General features: G+C 41.1%; 1 protein-coding gene across 2 annotated transcripts in view; it reads right to left on the bottom strand.

Annotated features, from left to right (window-relative positions):
* LOC109403823 (uncharacterized) overlaps window positions 1-24,310 on the bottom strand; it is a 70,699-nt gene extending 46,389 nt beyond the window's left edge. The window contains exon 1 of one of the 2 annotated variants that reach the window (XM_062844515.1): window positions 23,286-24,310. The gene's annotated coding sequence lies outside the window, so the exon portion shown is untranslated. Of the gene's footprint in view, window positions 1-217; window positions 583-23,285 lie in introns of those variants that run through there. The other variant, XM_062844513.1, reaches the window with a different exon arrangement.
* Window positions 24,311-27,236: the final 2,926 nt, after the last annotated feature.

Genomic DNA, 27,236 nt, shown 5'->3' with positions numbered 1-27,236 from the left:
TGATTCGTCGAGAAATGGTGAGACTTTTTACGCGTTTTTTTATGAAATTTTGAACTGAGTTGTATTTTTACGCGGTACGTATCCCCCGCGTAAAAAAAAAACCTGACTGTAGTAATTTTCACCGCAAGCATCCGTTCAGTGTATGAATGGCAACAGGATGAAGGTCTTCAGGATCTGTATCACAACTCTGGTATGGACAATATTTTCCTCGACTTACATGTAATAGGTACTGTCTAGTTTCGACGCTAATCTTTGTAGAGTCCGAATTCCAGTCAGCTGAATTCTCCACCAGATTTTTCACTGTCTTGCACCAAACAAACGTTCTTTGCAACTGTCTTCACAAAACTGTCAAAAGCACTTGCCAAATTATCGAAGTCAAGTTATCAATACTTATTAGCTTAGGTATCTTATCTTATCTATCTTCTTTTCTTTTCCGTTGGCATTACGTTCCGAGAAAAGCGGGCAGAGCACGCTTTTCTACTCGGTGTTCTGCATGTGGCAAGCACACGATAATTCTCTTTGCTCCACTATCTTTCTTTTAGGCTGGATAGCTTATCTAGCTTAAAAACAAAGCCACTTACTGGCTATGTTTTGCGCAGTAGAAAACAGTTTTCTTGGAATTTCAACATTTTATCCAATCCATGTTATCGGCGCTGTCCAGTTTCTTTCAAAGATAATCACGTAAGAATGCATGTGTTTATGAGCCATTTTACGAAGTAACAACAATGTTGATCTTGTACCGACTTTTCGAACCCTCTAAGCAGAATACCCTCTTCGAATCCACTCGTGGATAACTGATATCGAGGAAGATTACAAGTGGTAGTCGAAATACGTGTATCTGTCTAAGGATAAGCAACATAGGGCGGAATTAAAAAGTATGAAGGTATCAGGTATCAGAAGGCCGGCTCCAGAGGCACGTTATCCTCCATTTGGGACATTTGTGCCATCGCCAAAATAACAGCCTATTTCATCATCTACCTGAGGGAAAGGAAGGAAAAAGGATTTGGATGGGGATAGGGACAGGTAGGGAAATAGGAAAAATACCCTGGAAGAGGGTACTAACGCACAAGCGTACCACAATGGGTTCAAACAGCGCCCTGAAAAGGGCACTGTAATAACGCATAAAGCGAAAGAGAGCCTATAGCTCTTTACCACAGCGGGATAAGAACAACAGAATATCCTGAAGATTCAGGTTTCTGAAGTCAGTTTCACTTAATAAGTGTTTACCGAATACTCGGAAACGCAGTTGCGCGAAAACTGGACAGTTACATATCAAATGATACAAAGTTCCATAATCGGATTCACAGCTATCACAGGCAAATGAATCAGCTTGCTGAATATTCGCCATGTGATAGCTGAGTCGGCAGTGGCCAGTCAAAGCTTTGTCCAGCATGCTGCAATTCTGCTTAGACAGATTAGTTAGATACTTCGCCACCCGTAGAGATGGCTCAGCACTATACAATTTGGTTTGACGACATGACTCCAAACTATTCCAATATTGTCTGTGTTGAGTGACAGCCCAGGTGTGAATCTGAAGCTTAATCCAACACTTCGATATCGGAATAGCTGGCTCAGGGCCAATGAAGTCATGTGATGCTCCAGAGCGAGCTAACTCATCAGCCAATTCATTTCCAGCGATGGAAGAATGACCAGGTACCCATAGAAGGTGAACAGCGTTTGCTGAATTCAGCTCCCCGATTTGAGTTCGACAAGCGATAACTATCTTCGACCTGGAGTTGGCCGAAGCAAGTGCTTTAATAGTAGCCTGGCTATCTGAACAGAAGTATATTACTTTGCCCATTACGTGCTGCTGAAGTGCTGATTGCACTCCGCACATAAGAGCAAAGATTTCGGCCTGAAAAACGGTGCAGTGTCTACCAAGTGAATAAGACTGATACAGTCTTAGCTCACGAGAATAAACACCAGCACCTGCTCGACCTTCGAGAAGGGAGCCATCAGTGTAACATACGATGCCGTCTGAAATACTTCTTTCCAGATAACCAGATGTCCACTCTTCCCGGGAAGGGAATTTCGTGGAAAATGTCCTATATGGAAAATTACAAGCAATTGTAAGATCACTTGGAGCAAGGACAATTTTGTCCCAATAAACCAAAAGTGGAAACAACTAGGTGTGTGTTGATGTGCGGTTCACAGAAGTTTCCTCTAGTAGACCGAGTGAGTACCCGTAACCGGTAAGTGCAAGAAGGTGATTCTTGTTTGAGATGAATGTGTAGTGGGGCAACGTCAAAGAGAACTTCGAGCGCAGCCGTGGGAGTTGAAGATAATGCTCCAGACATCGCCATTAAGCACATCCTTTGCAGATGGCCTAACTTTGATTGGATCGTTCTCATTTCGCCCTTTTGCCACCACACAAGACATCCATAGGCCAATATTGGCCGAACAACAGTTGTGTAGATCCATTGGATATACTTGGGTTTAAGACCCCAAGTTGTACCAAAGGTTCGCTGGCATTGCCCGAAGGCCATACAAGCTTTCTTGATTCTGAACTCAATGTGAGGTGTCCAGGAAAGCTTGCAATCAAGAATGACTCCAACGTACTTTACCTGTTCAGTCACATCGATTTCAGAATCAAAGAGACGCAAAGGTCGAACGCCATTACGGTTTCGCCTTTCCGTGAAAAGAACAATAGATGTTTTACTCGGATTAACCGAAAGGCCATATTGGCGACACCAACCCTCAACTACCTGAAGGGCGTTTTGCATCAGGTCGAAAAGGGTGCTGATGCACATACCAACTAACAATGTTAGGTAGTCGTCGGCAAAACCATAAGTAGGAAAACCGCTATTATTGAGTTGCCTCAATAGCGTATCTGCTACGAGATTCCACAAAAGCGGTGATAAGACTCCCCCTTGGGGGCATCCACAAACACTCAATTTCCTAATCCCTGCTAGACGCAATGTCGAGAAGAGATATCGGTTTTTGAGCATTTGGTGAATCCAATTGGAAATCATTGGAGATATACCATGACTCCATGCGGCTTCCAATATGGCATCGAAAGGCACGTTGTCAAAGGCACCCTCGATATCTAAGAAAACACCCAAACAAGATTGCTTTTGAGCGAATGCTTTCTCGATATCGTAAACAACCTTGTGTAAAAGAGTCACAGTGGACTTACCAGATTGGTAGGCATGTTGGTTCACATGAAGAGGCACGTTGGCCAGATGAACATCACGGATATGATGATCCACAATGCGTTCTAAGCATTTCAGAAGAAAAGAGGTTGCTTCTTCATACGACGCACGACCCACTTTCGGAATAAACTTTACAGTAATATCCCTCCAGGATTTGGGAATATACCCTGTAGCAAAACTGCAAACAAGTAGTTTTTTCAAAACATGTTTGAAATAATCAAATCCCTTCTGAAGCAAAATAGGATAAATCCCATCTGCCCCAGGAGATTTGAAAGGAGCAAAGCTATTAAGAGCCCACTCAATCGATTCTATAGTTACAATACTCCGAGCCGAAGCTAAAGAATCATAACTACAAGAAAAGACATCAGGATCATCCGAAGATGTAATATCCACACATCCAGGGAAGTGTGTGCTGAATAAGCATTCCAGAACTTCCTCATCAGAGGAAGTCAGATCGCCATTTGGCAGACGAAGTTCGTTCACCCGGAAATCCTTAGATTTCGCAAGGATTTTGTTTAACCGACTGACTTCACTCAAGCTGGAAACATTTGTACAAAGGTTTTTCCAGCCGGATCGTTCAGCAGACCGGAGAGCTTTCCTGTAGGCCTTGCGAGCCGACCTGAAAGCCTCCGAACCAGCCGAACGTCGTCTGTTCCAACTCTTTCTGCATTGTTTCCTGAGTTTCGCCAGATCAGAGTTCCACCAAGGGGTTCCTCTTGTAATCTTCACAGACCGTAGAGGGTATGCTTTTTCAAAAGCTTCCATGATGAAGGTCGTTGTAGTATCAACGGCATCATCTAAATCACTTGGAGTGTCAATGGATGGTGAATATCCATGAAATTTGGCTGCAACCAAATCAGTATAAAGATCCCAGTTTGTTGACCGAGGATTCCTGAAACGCAATGTTTGCGAAGTAACATTTAAATGTTCAAAAAAGATATAGCGATGGTCAGATAAAGATTCTTCATCTGACACATGCCAATTGGTCAACTCGTGACTAATTCTGCTAGAGCAAAGCGTTATATCTAACACTTCCTCTCTAGCAGATACCATGAAGGTTGGGCGGTTGCCTATGTTAAGTAACCCAAGATCTGTACTACTTAAGTACTCCATCAAACTGGAGCCTCTCAAGTTAATGTCTGAGCTGCCCCAGATGATATGGTGAGCATTAGCATCACTGCCAACAATTAGCGGAAGGCCTTTTGAAGTGCAGTATGCGATGAGGAATTAAAAAGTACGAAACTGATTAGACTCATTCGAAAAAAAAAACAATGTTGATGATGATATTGATACCACATGTCCAAAATCAAAGCTTCCTTGAAGATATAAGTCAAGCCCAGGGATTTTCGAGAAAAAGTTTTACAATTGCGGATAAAATCCTTAATTGAGGGGGTTAGAAGCAAAGGGGTGTAAGTTACAAAAACCCATTTTCGAGTAAATGAGGTTTAAAGTTTTTGATCAATTTCTCATTTCATACAAAATGTATGGAGTTTCAAAATCAACCCTATTTTCTCTGATTTATTGTAATTTTTCCAATCATTGTCGCAACAATCTTAAAAAAGTTACAAATTAAACTTTGTAACGGTCATATCAGAGTAAGCTGTCCCAATTAAACAAAAGCACAGAGAACAGACGTCCAAGCTAATGCAGTGCAGTTGTGTAAAGCATTGCAACGGTTGTTTTGAAATAACTGGGAATGTGGTCATTTCGCGGTGCTGTCACATTTCGAATGGGGGTATAAATTTGCCGTTGTTTTATCTTTTGGCGCTAGTGTTGCCAGGTGTGCACCTCAATATAGTTCCACCAAGAGAATGCGTTAGATTTACTAGGAAACCAATAATTGTATTGTTGTTCAACTCATTCCGTATTGAAAGTAGTGAAACTAATTATCAATGGGTTGCTCAAATTTGGTTGTTGAATTAGTGAAATAATCATTAACATCTTGTTATTTGAGCAAACACAGTACAGTCTCTGAGTAGGAAAATTTAAAGGTGTGCTAGTAAAATATTTCTTTAGTAAGCGCCATCATGATGTCGGAACGAGTTTTTAGGTGGGAATGTCACCGTCGATGTCGCTACTGAGCTTGTTTTTTTCTTTACACAAGATTTTCGAGCAATTTTGTTCGAGCATGTTCGTCTGTTCTCTGTGGTTATCACGCACAAGCAGAAAAATTATTAGTAAACACAATTAAATTCTAGCACAGAGAACAGACGTCTATCTTCGTTTTCTGCCTTGTGTAAAACTTTGTAACGGTCATATCAGAGTATGTGGTTATGCTCTCGTTGCGCGGCGCTAGTGTCCCATCACTTACATTGTTGTGTTGTCAAATTTGTTTCCAATGCTCGCCGTTTTTGGCCGTTTGGCGCTTGTGTCGCTTTGTGGGCTAGTGTATTTTAACGATGAACACTGCCATCGTGAGGTCAAATCGACTTTATAAGTGAGGCAGTCTCCGTTGGTGGCGTTGAGGTACACTTAAGGTGAAGATATGACGAAGCCACACCTCGAATTTTCAAGAGCACAAATCTGAAGAACCGAATGTCGGTTTGCGCTGAAAAGTTGATCGATTGGTCACCACCAGCGGGTAACCAATCGATCAACTTTTCAGCTCAATTCGATATTCGGTTCTTCAGATTTGTGCTCTTGGAAATTCGAGGTGTGGCTTCGTCATATATTCACCTTAAATCCTCTACACACGATTTCGACGTATTTTTGTTCGAGCTAAAACCACAGAGAACAGACGTCCAAGCTCATGTAGTGCAGTTGTGTAAAGCATTGCAACGGTTGTTTTAAAATAACTGGGAATGTGGCCATTACGCGGCGCTGTCAAATTTCGAATCGTGGTACAAATTTGCCGTTGTTTTACTTTTTGGCGCTAGTGTCACCAAGTGTGCACCCTAGTATAGTTCCACCAAGAGAATGTGCTAGTTTTACTTGGAAAACATTAATTGAATTCTTGTTCAACTTGTTTCTTATTGAAAATAATGAAACTAATTATCAATGGGTTGTTCAAATTTTGTTGCTGGGTCAGTAAAATAATCATACACATCTTGTTATTTAAGCAAATACAGCTCAGAATCAAAGTAGCAAAATTTAAAGGTGCACTAGTGAAATATTTCTTCCGAAACAAGTTTTTGAGTGGGAAAGTCACCGTAACTGTCGCTACTAAGCTTGTTTTTTTCTTTACACAAGATTTTCAAGCAATTTTGTTCGAGCATGTTCGTCTGTTCTCTGTGGTTAACCATCAATGTTAACTTCTTTTCCTGATCAGCCTAGATAGCTGTGTAGTGTCGGTAGCGGTTGTCTCAATTGGCTAAGAATAACACTACGGACCTCCTGTTCCGGTGGTAAAAGTTCACTAAACAGGGAACCCCAATCCAAGGTGTCAGGCGACCCGTTCTGATGGATGAATGGTTGAGGGGGTCTAAAATATGCCCGATCTTTAACGGAGCCCGTAACGTAGGTAGATCGCCTTTATGTGTTGCGTTACGGTTCAAGATCTACCAAACCGAACCCTAGTGACTTCCGGTTTGTCAAGTTGGGGTAATGTGTTTTGGTAATAAGGATTCATGGTACAAAGTCCTTGTTACTGGTGACAGTTTCTAAAATTGCATTTATTCTGCTTTGCTGATACAGTCCGGATTCGCTGGTTGGGTCACGACTGCGCCCCGATTAGCGAATCGTGTTCGTTCGTTGGGGCAACTGACAACTGATCAAAATGCTCTAGACACACGCAAGTGACGAGAAATACGTCACGGAACACTCACATACTTGCGTAAACGTTCTGTACACAGGAGCTGTGATGCGACGGCGGTCAGACGTCAAACTCGTTTTGACATCTATGTTGACATTGGCAGTGCTTTTTAGTTGGGTTTTGCCCCAACCAGTGAACATTCAACCACCGAGACAGCCCATCTAACGAGCTCTCAACGAACGAATCGGGACTGTAGTTAAAGCACAGAGAACAGACGAACATGCTCGAACAAAATTGCTTTAAAATCTTGTGTAAAGAAAAAACAAGCTCAGTAGCGACATCGACGGTGACTTTCCCACTCAAAAACTTGTTTCGACACCATGATGCCGCTTTCTGAAGAAATATTTCACTAGCGCACCTTTAAATTTTCCTACTCAGATTCTGAGCTGTATTTGCTTAAATAACAAGATGTTTATGATTATTTCACTAATCCAGCAAAAAAATTTGAGCAACCCATTGATAATAAGTTTCATTATTTTCAATAAGAAACAAGTTGAACAAGAATTTAATTTTTGTTTTCGAAGTAAAACCAACACATTCTCTTGGTGGAACTATACTAGGGCACAGAGAACAGACATTTAAGCTCGAACAAAAATACGTCGAAATCGTGTGTAAAGGATTTAAGTGTACCTCAACGCCACCAACGGAGACTGCCCCACATATAAAGTCGATTTGACCCAACGATGACAGTGTTCATCGTTAAAATACACTAGCCCACAAAACGACACGAGCGCCAAACGGCCAAAAGCGGCGAGCACTGGAAACAAAATTGACAACACAACAATGTAAGTGGTGGAACGCTAGCGCCACGCAACGGGGGCATAACCACATACTTTGATATGACCGTTACATAGTTTTACACAAGGCAGAAGGCAAAGATAGTCGTCTGTTCTCTGTGACTAGGGTGCACACTTGATGACACTAGCGCCAAAAGGTAAAACAACGGCAAATTTGTACCCCGATTCAAAATTTAACAGCGCCGCGTAATGGCCACATTCCCAGTTATTTCAAAACAACCGTTGCAATGCTTTACACAACTGCACTACATGAGCTTGGACGTCTGTTCTCTGTGGTTAAAGAATCGGACTTTGCCCACCCGAGACTACACTTGATGTTAGGAAAACAAACATGCTTTACGCACAGAGAACAGACGAACATGCTCGAACAAAATTGCTTGAAAATCTTGTGTAAAGGAAAAACAAGCTCAGTAGCGACATCAACGGTGACTTTCCCACTCAAAAACTTGTTTAGACACCATGATGACGCTTTCCGAAGAAATATTTCACTAGCACACCTTTGAATTTTCCTACTCAGATTCTGAGCTGTATTTGCTTAAATAACAAGATGTTTATGATTATTTCACTAACCCAGCAACAAAATTTGAGCAACCCATTGATAACTAGTTTCATTATTTTCAATAAGAAATAAGTTGAACAATAATTAAATTATTGTTTTCCAAGTAAACCAACACATTCTCTTGGTGGAACTATACTAGGGTGCACACTTGGCGACACTAGCGCCAAAAGGTAAAACAACGGCAAATTTGTACCCCAAATCGAAATTTGACAGCGCCACGTAATCACAGAGAACAGACGTCTATCTTCGTTTTCTGCCTTGTGTAAAACTTTGTAACGGTCATATTAGAGTATGTGGTTATGCTCCCGTTGCGCGGCGCTAGTGTCCCATCACTTACATTGTTGTGTTGTCAAATTTGTTTCCAATGCTCGCCGTTTTTGGCCGTTTGGCGCTTGTGTCGCTTTGTGGGCTAGTGTATTTTAACGATGGTCAAATCGACTTTATAAGTGGGGCAGTCTCCGTTGGTGGCGTTGAGGTAATTTAAATCCTTTACACACGATTTCGACGTATTTTTGTTCGACCTTAAATGTCTGTTCTCTGTGACGTAATGGCCAAATTCCCAGTTATTTCAAAACAACCGTTGCAATGCTTTACACAATAGCACTACATGAGCTTGGACGTCTGTTCTCTGTGCCATGGGTTCTGCCAATCATGAAAGTTGTCTCATTATTTTGGTTTCGTGCTAACGTAAGAACACACACGAGACGCGTTTTGTCCGTGTCGCGTCGCGTCATGAAAGTTGTACCTCCAACCACAGAGAACAGACGAACATGCTCGAACAAAATTGCTTGAAAATCTTGTGTAAAGAAAAAAACAAGCTCAGTAGCGACATCGACGGTGACTTTCCCACTCAAAAACTTGTTTCGACGCCATGATGGCGCTTTCTGAAGAAATATTTCACCAGCACACCTTTAAATTTTCCTACTCAGATTCTGAGCTATATTTGCTTAAATAACAAGATGTTTATGATTATTTCACTCATCCAGCAACAAAATTTGAGCAACCCATTGATAATTAGTTTCAATATTTTCAATAAGAAACAAGTTGAACAAGAATTCAATTATTGTTTTCCAAGTAAAAACAACACATTCTCTTGGTGGAACTATACTATCGTGCACACTTGGGGACACTAGCGCCAAAAGCTAAAACTACGGCAAATTTGTACCCCGATTCAAAATGTGACAGCACCGCGTAATGGCCACATTCCCAGTTATTTCAAAACAACCGTTGCAATGCTTTACACAACTGCACTACATGAGCTTGGACGTCTGTTCTCTGTGCTACAACTTCTTTTAAAATGCTTCGTTTGGCTAATATTGCCGTAAACAGATCAGGGATTCTATTGTATACTCTTCCGGGGATCCGAGTTCTTCACAGATTCCATAGAAGATTCTTCTGTGGGTTCTTCTACTATACTAAGGAAATCTGTAGGAAATTTCTTATTTGATCCCATCAGAGAGTCTTTCATGAGCAGTTTTTTTTTTAATTCGCTGTAATTTACAGTGTTGTACTTACTCTTCAGAATTTTACTTGAATTTTACCTAAAGCTCCTCCAAATTTCTGTACAGAAGCGGGTAGACACAATATCACTGTTTTTCAATAATTTTCTCCTTGACTTCTGCCAAAGGGATCAAATTTAAGGGATCTGGCAGAAATATATGAAGAGTTCCACCACAGAGAACAGACGTCTATCTTCGCTTTCTGCCTTGTGTAAAACTTTGTAACGGTCATTTAAGAGTATGTGGTTATGCCCCCGTTGCGCGGCGCTAGCGTCCCATCACTTACATTGTTGTGTTGTCAAATTTGTTTCCAGTGCTCGCCGTTTTTGGCCGTTTGGCGCTCGTGTCGCTTTGTGGGCAAGTGTATTTTAACGATGAACACTGCCATCGTGGGGTCAAATCGACTTTTTATGTGGGGCAGTCTCCGTTGGTGGCGTTGAGGTACACTTAAATCCTTTACACACGATTTTGACGTATTTTTGTTCGAGCTTAAATGTCTGTTCTCTGTGGTTCCACTAAGAATGTCACCAGAATCCCCCCAGAAACTGACACATTTTTTTTCAAACGTGAAAATCTCTTCGCCGTAAGTAACTTCTGCAGGTTTACTGAGTTCGCCAGGAATTCCGATTTTACTAACAAGACTCAAAAAGTCCATCGTGAAATCTTGCAGAAATCTGCAAATTTCGCCCAAGAAGTATATTCTGATTTCTTTTACAGGAATTTATCAAGATCCAACAGAAACTACTATTGTCAGATTTCTTGAAACGTAAACACCGCGCGGTCGTTGAAATGTTTCAAAAAGGGGGTTTGCACAAAAGTTCACGCGGTCTATCGTTTTCGAAAGGAACAGCCGCACCGTAGGAAACGCCGCAATGTTATTTCCCATAAGCACAGAGAACAGACGTCTATCTTCACTTTCTGGCTTGTGTAAAACTTTGTAACGGTCATTTCAAAGTGTGTGGTTATGCTCCCGTTGCGCGGCGCTAGCGTCCCATCACTTGCATTGTTGTGTTGTCATATTTGTTGCCAATGCTCGTCGTTTTTGGCCGTTTGGCGCTCGTGTCGCTTTGTGGGCTAGTATATTTTAACGATGAACACTGCCATCGTGGGGTCAAATCGACTTTTTATGTGGGGTAGTCTCCGTTGGTGGCGTTGAGGTACACTTAAAACCTTTACACACGATTTCGACGTATTTTTGTTCGAGCTTAAATGTCTGTTCTCTGTGCCATAAGGATGAAGTAAATAAGGAGTGAAAACCGCGGCTGTACCTTCCGGAAGCGATAGGCCGCGTGCACTTTTGTGCAAATCCCTCAATAAAATTCCTGATAGGCTGCCTTTCTAAAAAACATATTCAACCGGCAACTCTGTAAATGTTGCTAGCATTCTATTCAAGACTTGCTTGACACTTATGAGTACAGATAGACACCATAAAGATTTTTCCCGGTGCCTTTTACAATTTCCCGTGTTTTTCCCGTATTTTTCCCGGTGGTTTCGAATTCCCGGGTTTTTCCCGGTTTTCCCGTATTTCCCGGATGGATGGACATCCTGACCAAGTCGGAAGGCCTCCGCCCAGCCACCACTCACCCCCGCAGCTTTAGTTTCGGCCATACCGCACGAGATCGACCTCCATCGCTGCCGCTAATCAGCGGCATCGTTACAACGCCGCCATCGCCACCGAATCAGGAGGAGCGAGGACGCCATCGTGTCAAGCCTTCGAGTCATCGTGTCAACGAGTGCATCGAGTAAGAAAATCCTGCGCAGGTAGGTATGTGAGCTTTTTTCTATATTCATGGCCATGATATCAGCTAGCTCATTTCCCATTCCGTACCACTTTATAAAAGGTCCAACCCGAATGAGCTAAATAAAGAATAGTGTGTAAAGTTTTGAAATCTGACTCAGTTTGTGTTTCTAGTTTGCTTCCGTTTCACGGTGCTGGGTAATTCACTCCCATTGTAGTTTCCGATTTGGGTTTTTAGTTCCGCTTCTTACTCAGTTAGCATTTCGAGCTTCCGCATATCGGATACAGCGTTTAGCGAACTTAAGGTTTTCTTTTTTTGCGTTTAAAAGGGGAGAGTAGTAGCGAAATCCCGGAGTTAGAGTAAGTTTTTTTTTGTAGTTTCGATGAACTTTAGCCAGCGACCGTTCGAGAGTCCCCTGAGGAAAAGAGTCAACAAAAGTCGGGCAAACTCAACTTGAACTGGTGGTCTTTCATCCATGAGAGTGGCGCTTAAGCCGCCAAGTTTTTAACACCTCGAGCGCTATTCTACGAACGGTTGCATTGGCGCCCAACGTCAAAAAGTTTGAGAATCTCTAATTCAGTCACAGAGAACAGACATCCAGGCTAGAACAAATTTTATTCGGAAAGTTGTGTAAGGATTTGAATCTTTACTTGAGTAAGGGTGCAAACCAATACACGAAGACAACACTAACGCCACCAAACACCATATTGCCACAGTCAGTGGTGAATTGAAACATTTCAAGTGGTGAATAAAATTAGTATGGGAAATTAACCGATTACAGCGCCACGCTATTGCCACTTGTGTTGCCGATTTCAAATGGCCGTTAAATTCCTTACACAGTTTCGGAACTGGACTTGGATGTCTGTTCTCTGTGATTCAGTCTATTCAGCGTTAAACAGTTTTTCAGTGAACTGTACAGTTCCTGATACTAGAGAAAATATTCGAATTTGAATCTTTGGTTTTTTAGAGCTTGCTTTAGATTATATCGAACTTTGACTTTTTATAGCGTTATCTGAATTGAATTTGAATTTTTATAGGTTAAGTTTCAACAGCGTGTTTTTTATATTGAATTGAATTTTTTTAGAAGTTACCTCTTAAGTGAATTGAATTTTAGATTTAGGAAATTTTGGCATATATTTTTATTGTTTGTGGTTTTTGAATTGAAAAAGTTTGAATTGTTTTATTGAATTTTCAAAATGTCCTTCATGTCGTTCATCTTGCTGGTGGCAGACCATTTGTTGGAGGAAGAAGTTGACTCGACCTCGAGAGACGCTCGATGATAAGAGGAGATTTTAAGGGCGTTTGCTTTTGGAAGAGAAGAAATCGAAATCGCATCAATTTTGCGATGATGCTTTAAGAATCGAGAAAAGCATCAAGATAATCGCGCAAAATCTTAGCAAGAAATTTGATCTCGCGTTAGTTTCTCGACTTCGCCATCATTACATTCGGGCTCAAACCGCGATTACTAACGACGATTCGGAGCGGCATAACCAAGCAACGATTTGTGGTCAGATTGAGGAGGTTTTGATAGGTTTCAACCAGAATTTTTTTCCGGAGGGGAGGAATGAAGGAGATGCGGAAACCGATAGAGAGGGTCGAAATACCGATGCAAGCGACATTAGGGATAAAGGCGAAGATTCCGATGCGAGTAAGAAGAATAAGCATCAGGACAAAGAAGATATTCAGGATAGTGCTAGAAAAGAACAGGATAAGAAGATAGAAAAGGCTTTACAGGAAAAGGCAGTTGAAAAACAAAAGGAGTTGGAAGAGGAATGGAAAGAATTCCGACTTTGGAAGCAGGATAAGCTGTATCAAGAGGCAACACGCAAACATGTAGAAAGAAAAGATGATTTTGAAAAGGAATTGCCAAGAAGCAGCAAGAACCGAGATCCTCACAAAGATGCGAAAGATGAAGAAATTCAAACAGAATCAGAGGATGAGAGAAGGCCGCCGGAGCGCTATAAGAGCCTGAAATCATCCAGGGGAGTGTAGTGAAGATAGAAAGGAAAGATTTAGGGATGACAGACGGCCGCCGGAGAGCAATAAGAGCCGGAAGTCACATAGGGATTCGCGGGAAGAAAAGGAGTATTTCAGAGACAGCAGGGACATACGGTCGCCGAAGTGCGTTAAGAGCCGAACGTCACGGGAAAGCAGAGGCGAGGATGTGAAAACTAGAAGCAACAGATATAGTTCTGAGAGCAGCATAGAGATCCAAGGTTAGACAATCGAAAGGTAGATCAAGACAGAAGAGAGTCAGTAGTTCGGAGAGTGAGTATGATTCCGAGACAGATTTCAGAAAAGAACGTGATGCTTCCGGTCGAAGACATAGAAGATATGCTTCTTTAAGTCCCGACCGTGGCAAAAGACACCATGGAAAATCACGCGTAGAAAGTTGGGATTTAAACTTCTCCGGAGACAGTAGGAGCATTCAAGAAGATTTCTTGAGTAGAATCCAAAAACTTGGGAGACATGAGGGAGTTTCGAATGGAGAGTTACTTTTTAACATTCATAAGAGGCTGAAGCACAGAGAACAGACGTCCAAGCTCATGTAGTGCAGTTGTGTAAAGCATTGCAACGGTTGTTTTGGAATAACTGGGAATGTGGCCATTACGCGGCGCTGTCACATTTTGGATCGGGGTACAAATTTGCCGTTGTTTTAGCTTTTGGCGCTAGTGTCACCAAGTGTGCACGATAGTATAGTTCCACCGAGAGAATGTGTTGTTTTTACTTGGAAAACAATAATTGAATCCTTGATCAACTTGTTTCTTATTGAAAATAATGAAATTAATTATCAGTGGGTTGCTCAAATTTTGTTGCTGGATTAGTGAAATAATCATAAACATCTTGTTATTTAAGCAAATACAGCTCAGAATCTGAGTAGGAAAATTTAAAGGTGCGCTAGTGAAATATTTCTTCAGAAAGCGCCATCATGGTGTCGAAACAAGTTTTTGAGTGGGAAAGTCACCGTCGATGTCGCCACTGAGCTTGTTTTTTCTTTACACAAGATTTTCAAGCAATTTTGTTCGAGCATGTTCGTCTGTTCTCTGTGACTTGATGTTAGGAAAACAAACATGCTTTACGTATCTACACACTCAAAACAAATTCGCGGGCTCGGCAAAATCGCGCACAGCCGTCTGCTCAGCAAAATCTTTATCTGGTATCTCAGCAAAAAGTGACGATTGTTAGCTGATTCTCAGCAAAACGATTGCCGACTATCAGCAATGAACTGTCAAAATTGCCGAGATCCCGGCAAAATGATTGTTTGCTGATTGCTCGGCTGTGCGAATCTCGGCAAAAGTTTAAAAAAATGCTGATATCCCGGCAATCTGAATTAAGTGTGTAACTGCGTACTAAACTATCAAGGACTGTTAAGTTCTGGTAATTCAAGGACTCACGTGCATTCTTATTGCAGAACACATTCTCAAATTTGACAGAGTTTTGCAACTACACGCTAAGAAAATGTTACTATAAAATGATTAAGATTCACACAAAACTGAGCTAAACTGGAACAGCTCAAAAAATGAGTAAATTGCATTTCCATCGATAGCGCAGGCCCAAGTGTAAAAATCCAACCAATTTAAGCCGTATAATATTCTTCACATCAGCAAGAATATTATACGACTTAAACTGATGAGATTTTCTCACTTGGGCCAACGCTATCGCTGGAAAAAAAATTTACTCATTTTTGAGTTGTCCCACTTTAGCTCCAAAATGAGTGAATTTTCTGACCGTGTAGCCTAAAGTCTCGGGTTTTTCTTTGTTGTTCTGGGACTAAACTAGAAGCGAGACGTGGATGGGGCTAGAGTTCCGATGCATGGATAAATATCAGTACCACCGTTTTGTTTTTCTCAGAATTCAAAAAGATTGTGTTTGATTAGGGGCGCTCTTTCACTGGGATTTAAATCTCTATGATAACGGGACCTTTTCATCGCAATCGATTTCTTGCACCTCTGGGATAACAAAACAGGAACTGTACAGAAATCGATGCTCCATTGCCTCTCAATGACAATGGAGTAGTACGACATGCACTAAATACTAAGGATACGAGTAATGCCACAAAAGATCTAAATACTGGTCGCAGTGGCTCACTCGAACAGAAAAAAAATCCCCTGGATCTTTCGATCGAGAACGCGATCCCCGTACACCGCGTGTACGCAGGATCGAGACCCAAATCGACGGTTGGAAGTTCCCTTGACTCCGCTCGGTCATAGCGGAAAGGTACGCGAAGCCGGGTCGATTGGGAAAAAGGGCTTCCCTCTGAAGAGGAAGACGAATCCGGACGTTCTCGTCCTACACCAAGTCGGAAGGCCTCCGCCCAGCCGCCCAACCCGAATGAGCTAAATAAAGAATAGTGTGTAAAGTTTTGAAATCTGACTGAGTTTGTGTTTCTAGTTTGCTTCCGTTTCACGGTGCTGGGTAATTCACTCCCATTGTAGTTTCCGATTTGGGTTTTTAGTTCCGCTTCTTACTCAGTTAGCATTTCGAGCTTCCGCATATCGGATACAGCGTTTAGCGAACTTAAGGTTTTCTTTTTTTGCGTTTAAAAGGGGAGAGTAGTAGCGAAATCCCGGAGTTAGAGTAAGTTTTTTTGTATAGTTTCGATGAACTTTAGCCAGCGACCGTTCGAGAGTCCCCTGAGGAAAAGAGTCAACAAAAGTCGGGCAAATTCAACTTGAACTGGTGGTCTTTCATCCATGAGAGTGGCGCTTAAGCCGCCAAGTTTTTAACACCTCGAGCGCTATTCTACAAACGGTTACATTGGCGCCCAACGTCAAAAAGTTTGAGAATCTTTAATTCAGTCTATTCAGCGTTAACCCTTATGTGGCCGACAAGGTACCCGGGTACCCAGCGCCCATTTAAAAAGCACGGTGTAGAAAAAAGCAAAAAAAATTGTCGGACACATAACGGTTAAACAGTTTTTCAGTGAACTGTACAGTTCCTGATACTAGAGAAAATATTCGAATTTGAATCTTTGGTTTTTTAGAGCTTGCTTTAGATTATATCGAACTTTGACTTTTTATAGCGTTATCTGAATTGAATTTGAATTTTTATAGGTTAAGTTTCAACAGCGTGTTTTTTATATTGAATTGAATTTTTTTAGAAGTTACCTCTTAAGTGAATTGAATTTTAGATTTAGGAAATTTTGGCATAGATTTTTATTGTTTGTGTTTTTTTTTTAATTGAAAAAGTTTGAATTGTTTTATTGAATTTTCAATATGTCCGGTCCGTTTATCTTGCTGGTGGCAGACCATTTGTTAGAGGAAGAAGTTGACTTCGACCTCAAATTGCGAGGACAAGAAGTGGACCGTCGAGAGACGCTCGATGATAAGAGGAGATTTTTAAGGCGTTTGCTTTTGGAGGAGAAAAAAATCGAAATCGGGTTTGATCGGACGGCATCAATTTTGCGATGATGCTTTAAGAATCGAGAAAAGCATCAAGGTAATCGCGCAAAATCTTAGCAAGAAATTTGATCTCGCGTTAATTTCTCGACTTCGCCATCATTACATTCGGGCTCAAACCGCGATTACTAACGACGATTCGGAGCGGCATAACCAAGCAACGATTTGTGGTCAGATTGAGGAGGTTTTGATAGGTTTCAACCAGAAATTTTTTCCGGAGGGGAGGAATGAAGGAGATGCGGAAACCGATAGAGAGGGTCGAAATACCGATGCAAGCGACATTAGGGATAAAGGCGAAGATTCCGATGCGAGTATGAAGAATAAGGATCAGGACAAAGAAGATATTCAGGATAGTGCTAGAAAAGAACAGGATAAGAAGATAGAAAAGGCTTTACAGGAAAAGGCAGTCGAAAAACAAAAGGAGTTGGAAGAGGAATGGAGAGCATTCCAACTTTGGAAGCAGGATAAGCTGTATCAAGAGGCAACACGCAAACATGTAGAAAGAAAAGATGATTTTGAAAAGGAATTGCCAAGAAGCAGCAAGAACCGAGATCCTCACAAAGATGCGAAAGATGAAGAAATTCAAACAGAATCAGAGGATGAGAGAAGGCCGCCGGAGCGCTATAAGAGCCTGAAATCATCCAGGGGAGTGTAGTGAAGATAGAAAGTAAAGATTTAGGGATGACAGACGGCCGTCGGAGAGCAATAAGAGCCGGAAGTCACATAGGGATTCGCGGGAAGAAAAGGAGTATTTCAGAGACAGCAGGGACATACGGTCGCCGAAGTGCGTTAAGAGCCGAACGTCACGGGAAAGCAGAGGCGAGGGTGTGAAAACTAGAAGGAACAGATATAGTTCTGAGAGCAGCATAGAGATCCAAGGTTAGACAATCGAAAGCTAGATCAAGATAGAAGAGAGTCAGTAGTTAGGGGAGTGAGTATGATTCCGAGACAGATTTCAGAAAAGAACGTGATGCTTCCGCTGCCCATAATCGCATAGTTGACGTAACCACCAGTGACAATGTCAGCACTCACAAGCTAATATCTATCAAATGTGTATAATTGTGGTCAGTTTTATTCAATAGAGCACAAGATCTAATCACTAGCTAGATATCAACGTGAAAAAAATCATAAACTTTTCATTAATAATTGTTAAAATTTCAAAAGTGTGATGAAAACTACAGTGGCGCTTACGTCAACTATGCGATTATGGGCAGTCCGGTCGAAGACATAGAAGATATGCTTCTTCAAGTCCCGACCGTGGCAGAAGACACCATGGAAAATCGCGCTTAGAAAATTGGGATTTAAACTTCTCCGGAGACAGTAGGAGCATTCAAGAAGATTTCTTGAGTAGGATCCAAAAACTTGCGAGACATGAGGGAGTTTCGCATGGAGAGTTACTTTTGAACATTCATAAGAGGCTGAAGGGTGAAGCCTATGACTGGTGGTTCACCAGGGAGAGCCATTTGACCAGTTTGAAGAGGTTTGAGAACGAGATAAGGTTCAGATATGGCAAGCCCAATAGAGATAGAGGAATAAGGGCCCAGATTAGGGAATTAAAGCAAAAAAAAAGGTGAAACCTTTATCGCGTTTGTGACGGAGGTTGAAAAATTGAATCAATGTCTACAGCGACCGTTTTCGTCCAGAACACTATTTGAACTCATCAGGGAAAATATGCGCCCACATTGTCGTTCAAGACTTTCTGTGTTGGACATCGAAAATCTTGAAGATCTTATTGAAGTCAATCACAAGATTGATGCCAATGATCTGGGCTTCTACAGACCTCAAGAAGGTAGGAAAGAACTTCACCACTTGGAAGTAGATGAATCTGACAGTGAGGGCTCTTTTCAAGAGACAATTCACTCGTTGCAAATAAACCAATCGGATAAGAAGAAGACAGTGCTATCCAATAGTCAGCCGATACAGCAATCAAATCCTGTCCCAGGATTATTGTGATATAACTGTCGCAAAACGGGACATATTTGGAAACAATGTAGAGAACCAAAACAATTCTTTTGCTACATGTGTGGAAATCCGGGAAGAACTGTAAGAAATTGTGAACAAAATCACAACCAGATGTTTCAGAGGAGACCAACCCGTCCAACAAACTAAATGCGGGGTGGTTGAAAGGGAGTCCAGCCATCTCGCCGGCAGAAGGAATTCCCAAAATCCAGAATACAGTTTTAGACATTAGGGTTAACCCTAGCGAGTGTCCACACGTTAAGGTTAATATTTTAGGGACAGAAGTTATTGCCCTGCTCGACTCAGGAGCCGGAGCTAGTGTAATGAGTGCACTAGAAATAGTTAAATCGCATGGATTGAAAATCTTGAAGTTCAATATCAAAATATGCACTGCCGATGACACAGTGCATACTTTTCTAGGGTATGTTAACATACCATACACTCTTGGGACTGAAACAAAAGTTATCCCTACCCTTATTGGCCCAAAATTTAAGAAGCCGTTAATATTAGGAATGGACTTCTGGAAGGCATTTCAAATACGCCCAATGATCACGTCTGAAAACAGAATCCAAGACTTAGAACTAACGTGGACTTCAAGCTTGACGGGAAATACTATCAACTATTTGAGAGTTGAGCCAAATTCACAGTCTTCTGAAGAGAACATGATTTCCCTTTCAGTTCAACTGCCTACTCCACTGGAACCAGGTGAAACTTTTACGGCAAAACCTGAAGAAGATTCATCGTTAGATGTCCCGACTTAAGATTTGCCAGAGGATCCAGAGAAAGCAATTGAGACCGTTGAGACAGAACGTGTTCTGACGGCAGCGGAACGCCGACAATTGCAGGAAACCTTGAAACAATTAAGTTGTACCAGTACTGGAAATTTAGGCAGGACTACTCTTATTGAGCATGAAATAGAACTAATTTCCGAGGGCAAAATGAGGGACCTCCCAATGTATCGCTACTCGCAAAAAATATGGGAGAAAATAGAGGAAGAACTGGAGAGATGGATGAGTTTGAAGGTAATAGAAGAGTGCAATTCAGAGTTTGCTAGCCCACTTGTCCCTGTGAAAAAGGCAAATGGTAAAATTAGGGTGTGTCTTGATTCTAGAAGAATTAACTCAGTCACAAAAAAAGACGCGTATCCAATGGGAAATATGGCTGAAATCTTTCACAGACTACAAAAAGCCAAATATTTCAGCATTGTTGATCTTAAGGACGCGTATTTTCAAATTCCGTTAAAGGAATCATCCAGGAATTACACTGCCTTCAGAACCCCAAGGGGTCTTTTCAGATTCAAAATGGTCCCCTTCGGTCTGAAAAATGCACCATTCACGATGAATAGGTTAATAAATTTAGCTATAGGATTTGATTTAGAACCGTTCGTATTTGTATATCTCGACGACATCATCATAGCTACAGAGACACTAGATGAACATTTTCGACTGTTGGAGGAGGTTGCTACTCGCTTGAAAAGAGCAGGCTTGACCATTTCGGTGGAAAAAAGCCGGTTCTATAGGAAGCAGGTAAAATATCTCGGATATTTGTTAACCGAGAAGGGTCTGTCAATTGATAGTGCAAAACTAGAGCCGATCTTGAACTATCCAAGACCCAAGACTATACGAGATGTTAGGAGGCTGATGGGACTGATGGGGTTCTATCAGAAGTTTATCCCGAGGTACAGCCATTTGACTGCACCCATAACAGATTTGCTGAGGAAATCCAAAAAATTTCAATGGTCAGAGGAAGCCGAAAAAGCGTTGGAGGAACTAAAATCCGTTTTAACGTCGGCACCGGTCTTGGCAAACTCTGACTATACTCGTCCGTTCATTATCGAAACAGATGCTTCTCAATTGGCAGTCGGTTCAGCCTTATTGCAGGAGTTTGATCACAGAGAACAGACGTTTAAGCTCGAACAAAAATACGTCGAAATCGTGTGTAAGGGATTTAGATGTACCTCAACGCCACCAACGGAGACTGCCCGACATATAAAGTCGATTTGACCACACGATGGCAGCGTTCAACGTTAAAATACACTAGCCCACAAAGCGATACGAGCGCCAAACGGTCAAAAACGGCGAGCATTGGAAACAAAAATGACAACACGACAATGAAAGCGATGCGACGCTAGCGCCACGTAACGGGAGCATAACCACATACTCTAATATGACCGTTACAAAGTTTTACACAAGGCGGAAAGCAAAGATAGACGTCTGTTCTCTGTGGTTTGATGACGGCAAACGTATCATTGGTTACTACAGTAAAAAAGCTATCGAGCACGCAAAGAAAATATGCAGCAACCGAAAAGGAATGCTTAGCTGTGCTCATGGCGGTTGAGAATTTTCGGCATTATATCGAGGGAACTACCTTTACAGTAATTACAGACTGTAAGAGTATAACTTGGCGATTTTCCATCACTGCAGTTAAGGACAAACGTCATGAAATCCCGCTTGAACAGTGCAGAAGAACTTCAAAAGCACAAATCTAAAGAAGCAAACTTCAAACAACAGTGCATTTTATTATTCTGTTCTTGCTCACATGTAATAAGCTTAAAATAAAAAGATCAGGTGCGCTGGTTTTGTTAACGAAGAGATTTGTGCGTTAGAAATCGTGAGTAGGTGCCAAAGTCGGCCATTGTGGCGGCCATTTTGGGATTCTAACAAGTCTGTCCTTAACGCCAACTCAAGAATACGCCGGTGGGCCCTCAAATTACAATCTTATGATTTCGTTCTACAGTACCGTAAAGGTAAAGATAACATCTTAGCAGATTGTTTATCACGTATTGATTCGATTCAAGTAATTGACAACGATTATGCGGAATTAATTGACAATATCATTAAGAGCCCAAATGATTTCAAAAACTTTAAAGTAGCTAGCTGGTAATAGAATTTATAAGTATGTAGAGGAGTCCCCAAGTAACCACAGTGCTGAAGCCTTATTGCATGCAGATATACGGTGTATTTAGTGCAATCATTACTTTACATGCAAACTTAAGGTTGATTTAAAGTGGAAGTGGGCAATTATAGAATCAAATTAAGATTATGCTGGTATAATCTTGAAGCAGTCGCATAATTGCCCATTTCCACTTTAAATCAACCTTAAGTTTGCATGTAAAGTAATGATTGCACTAAATACACCGTATATCTGCATGCAATAAGGCTTCAGCACCGTGGTTACTTGGGTCAGGAAAGCTTAAAGATAAACGTTTTGAATGGAGATACTATCCTCCAAAATCAGAGCGATTAGCCTTGATTGAATCGGTTCATAAAATTCCTCATTTGGGGTATGAAAAGACACTCAGTACACTTAGGGACAAGTATTTTTAGCTTTAGTAAAAACTGCTCTACGTGTAAAATGTCCAAAGGCATTAATGTGAATCCCATCCCCAAAATGGGATCGCAGAAAAAGTACTGTGATTACCCTTTTCAGTTCATTACACTTGATTATGTTGGGCCATTCCCAGCTTCAGGAAAGGGATTCACATGTTTACTTGTGGTCACAGACATCATGGTCCAACCATTTAGGCAAGCCACGGGTTCTTTATTGGTAGAATTCCTGGAGCAGGCCATATTTTTTTTCTTTGGGGTACCTAAAATAGTACTGACGGGTAACGGTAGTCAGTTTACCTCAAAAATATTTGCTTCGCTGTTAAAACAATAGTATGGGGTGAAGCATTGGCTCACACCCTCATACCACCCACAGGTGAATAACACCGAGAGGGTCAATAAAGTGGTCACTACAGCGATCAGAGCGACACTAAAAGGCAACCATAAACAGTGGTCCGACAATATACAACATATAGCGTGTTCTATAAGAAATTCCGTCCACGATTCGACGAAATATTCCCCGTATTTCATCACTTTCGGTAGGAATATGATTTCAGATGGAGTTGAATACGAAAGATTAAGAAATTCGAACAGTAGTACTAGTTTTACTCTTAACGATGAAGAACGGGAGAATTTATATAAATCTGTTCGGAAAAATTTACCCGAAGCATACGAAAAACAGGCAAAGTAATTTACGCTCCAATAAACGTGCACCCACCTATCAAATAGGAGAAAAGGTGTTAAAGAAGAACACAGTCTTGTCAGACAAATCTAAGGACTTTTGTGCAAAATTAGATGCCAAATATGTTATAGCATATGTAAGTAGAGTTCTAGGTGACAGTTATGATCTGGTAGACGAAAAAGGTAATGCAATAGGCATATTTCATGTCAGTTTTTTGAAAAAAAATCTAGGATTTCAGGATGATTAAGCTATGACATTTTCCTGCGAAGGAAAATGTACTGAAATCATCTCTAGGATGAACGAAAAATGCGTCGCATAAATTCAAAGATTAGCGAAAAGAACTACGCATTAAAGTTAGTTACTTATCTACTTAAATCGAGATTAGTATTGATTCTTGTTAGTGAAAAAAAAAACTGACTCACCCGTTGATTTGGCTACCGTTTTCCGCTTTTCGGTCACCGCTTTCCGAGATTCCGCACGAGTTAGTCCGGTATCGTTTTCGTCCCGTTCATCCTTAGCGGAAATATCAGCTTCCGACTAATCACACTGGTGTTCCTTCGGTAACTTTTCGGTGTGTCGGGGATTCCAGTTGCCGGCGAACGACTGGTGTTCCATTGGGCTTGTTGGATCACTTCCGGGAAAAGCGTATCTCGACGAGCTCCAAAAAAATTCGTAGCACGTCTAAACAAAGTCCATGGCTCGATAATAATGTCGGTCGTCGTAGTTTTTGATTCCCGCGCCGGTTATGTTGAGTAATTATGCATCAATCCAATAGCCGATGTCCGATATGCCGTCGGTCGTCGTTTCTCAAATGAAGCATCAATCGGTTTAGTTCCATATCGATTTTGAATCGGCAGCCGTACACAATCACCGGTACTATAAAATCGCTGACGTCATAAATGCGCTTGATAAGCACCGTCTATCTCCGCTAGTGATAGTTAAATTCCATGCAAGCCCATGCAAGGCAATGTCGTGTTTGCCACGTTCTTTCCCATACTATTTTTTTTTCTCCCTAGGACTTTTTCCCGACGGAGGTCGGATGTAGAGGAATCCCACGATGACTGATCTGAAAAGAAATGATAACGGTTTAATAATATGCTAATTTGTTAATAATTACCTTTACTCCCCCGGTTTATCCGCAATCGAAAAAGTTTTCTGGTCCCACGTCGTCCTCCTTGCTGCTTGTCCGAAACTTTTTTCACAGGAAACGAACTTCTTGTTCGTTTCCCAGTTGTTGTTTTCGCCGATCGCGAGAACTGACAGTGCGATGTTTTCTGCAGGGTTGTCAGTAATCGCGGCATGCAAGAAGTTGCATGCAAGTTATGATGCTGTCAGTTTGTTATTGCACGCAAATAGAGCTGCGCGCTTTCGTTTAGGAATTCTAGACTGGTCAATAAAATATTTTGATATTGAAAATCGGTTTTTAATTGAGTTGTGGGTTATCAGGTGGTCGAGTCAGACAAATTGTTCTGATGATATCTGATAATCTGATAATCGGATAATCCGGTATTGCGTAGTGTTGATTTTTAATGTGTCAAATCGATATTTGATAATGCAGTCAACCGGTTCGGTTAGGTTTTCGGTCAGCAACATCGATGAACATGTTTCATTGTGCTGATCGATTGATGTAGTTTTATTTAGGTTTTCAGTTTTAGTGAATGCTCTATTCGTAATGTGACGAACTGACATTTTTTTGTTTTTGGTTGGTTCAACTGCAAGAGGTAATATCTATTAATGTTTTTCGCGTATTATTCAGAGAGTTATGAAAATTTGATCAGTGCGTCTGATCAAATTTTCATAAAACCGGGTGGTGTGATGTAACGTTTGACGTTTTTTGTCTTTTTAAGCAAAATATTTTTTTTTAATTTTATTGATGTAATCATAGCTTTTGACGTTTTTATCTTTTTTAAGTAAAATAATAAACTGAATTAAAATGAATAAACTGAATTAGAGTAATGTAATTATGAATCGATTAGGACGAAACGTTAAGTAAAGTCAAAATGACGTCATCAGTACGACAACATTTGAATTTGTTTATGTCGACTGCGGGTTTGTGCATTGACTACACACTTAGAAAAATGAACCGAACTCGGTTAAGTTTCAACCGAGTTTTTATCTGCTGAACACTCGGTTGGCTGCTCGGTTCAAAATGAATGAACCGAGTGTTCGTTAGAAATTCAGTCTGACCGTAACTGTCAAACTTACCGACGAGGTCGGTTGAATTTTAAGAATAGAAACGTGGCCACCCGAACATCGGTTTGTCAAAATTCAATTAATCTTATTGGAATCGAATATCAAATTTTGGCGATTCTGATGTAAAAGAAATAAAACTTGCGATAAAACCCTTGACTTGTTTAAGTTTCTCAAACATGTACTTTATTTGTCACACTTTTCAATAATATTAGCCGGATTGGTTTCACCGCGTTCCGCCACTACAAATGCTGTATAAAATTTGTTGGTGGAGAAGGTTTACGTGCATCAGGATGTTGCTTCTTACTGCATCTGCGAACTGGAACATTATCTGAAAAATGTAGTCGAACACGCATTATTTTAAACGTGCGAATTTATAAGCTAATAACTAAATCACTTACCAGCTTCTTTTAGAAGATGTCATCCTGTTCAACCAACCAAAAACCCAGGCAAAAACCTTTAAATCACATTAAAACACCGATATTTTCACTTTAATCACAACCAGCAAACATTGGGGGAAAACAAACATGGCCGCGCAAATGTTGAGCTCGCCAAAGCGGTGAACCGAGTTTTTTCGGTATCTTCTAACCGAACTCGTAAGTTTTGGAGGAGAACCGGCTTATTCGGTAGCGATGACATATCAAATTGTCAAGATCTGTCACTTCTAACGAAAAGTCGGTTTCTACCATCAAAATGTTGCAAATAAACCGAATTTGTCGGTTTCTTATGTGCAACCGAAGAATCTCGGTAAAAAATCAAACCGAGTTCGGTACCAATAATTAAGTGTGTAAGATCGTGCTATTGTTATCCAATACACGCTAAGAAAATGTTACTCTAAAATGAGTAAGATTCACACAAAACTGAGCTAAACTGGAACAGCTCAAAAAATGAGTAAATTGCATTTCCATCGATAGCGCAGGCCCAAGTGTAAAAATCCAACCAATTTAAGCCGTATAATATTCTTCACATCAGCAAGAATATTATACGACTTAAACTGATGAGATTTTCGCACTTGGGCCAACGCTATCGCTGGAAAAAAAAATTACTCATTTTTGAGTTGTCCCACTTTAGCTCCAAAATGAGTGAATTTTCTGACCGTGTACACGGTCAGAAAATTCACACAAAACTGAGCTAAAGTGGGACAACTCAAAATTGAGTAAATTTTTTTTCCAGCGCTAGCGCTGACCCAAGTGCGAAAATCTCATCAGTTTAAGTCGTATAATATTCTTGCTGATGTGAAGAATATTATACGGCTTTAACCAGTTGGATTTTTGCACCTGGGCCAGCGCTATCGCTGGAAATGCAATTTACTCATTTTTTGAGCTGTTCCAGTTTAGCTCAGTTTTGTGTGAATCTTACTCATTTTAGAGTAACATTTTCTTAGCGTGTATGAACTTGGCAAGAACCCGACTATAATGGTTTATGTACTCGGTTTTTGTCGGCTCACCGATTGTGTGAACTCAATGTCGCCATCCTAAAATAGGCCTTTTTTTCAGTTGACAGGTCCGCGCATGCCACTGTTTACAGCTACCGAACAAAGGCGCAAACGCTAAACTGTCATTTTCATAGGAATACTGTCAAAGGCCCGAGAAATCAGCTGATTTAAGACCGGCACACAGCTTGTAAACACGCACGAGCGTTCAATTTTCTTGCAACCACCTCTCTCGGCGCGGTTGTCAAACACGCCGTCGCGACGCTGTTCGGAAATAGTAAATGTGATACTTTGGAGTTTAATTAACTGTTAGAATCTAATAATAAGCCTTTATTTAAACTCTATAGAAACTACACTAAGAACTTCGTAGCACTTTGACGTAGGTACGTCTGTACACCAGAGAAACTAATTCACGAATGCTTTACTGTACCATCGGGTTGCTTGGATCAGTGAATCATTCACCACATCTTCCTTTTTATCCAGATTATGGTTGATTGACAACATAATCGCGTTGCCAGGTTGGTCGAGACATCGAGCGGGATGGACGAGATGTTTGCACTGGTTCCAGATCGTGACCGACTACAGGACTGTTTGTTCCATCGCATACGCCACTTGATGTTCCTTCATCGTTAGGATGTTTGGGTATTTTCTTGACATGAGCCGTGTTTCTTTCAAGCACGCCACCGGATACGGGATCAAATACTGTAACGCGGTTTCCTTTCCTCTCAACTACGTTATATTCTGTTCTGCC

The sequence above is a fragment of the Aedes albopictus genome, chromosome 1 (genome assembly GCF_035046485.1).
Source record: "Aedes albopictus strain Foshan chromosome 1, AalbF5, whole genome shotgun sequence".
In the NCBI taxonomy this organism is placed as follows: Eukaryota; Metazoa; Arthropoda; class Insecta; order Diptera; family Culicidae; genus Aedes; species Aedes albopictus.
This window is presented reverse-complemented; position numbering and strand designations above follow the sequence as displayed.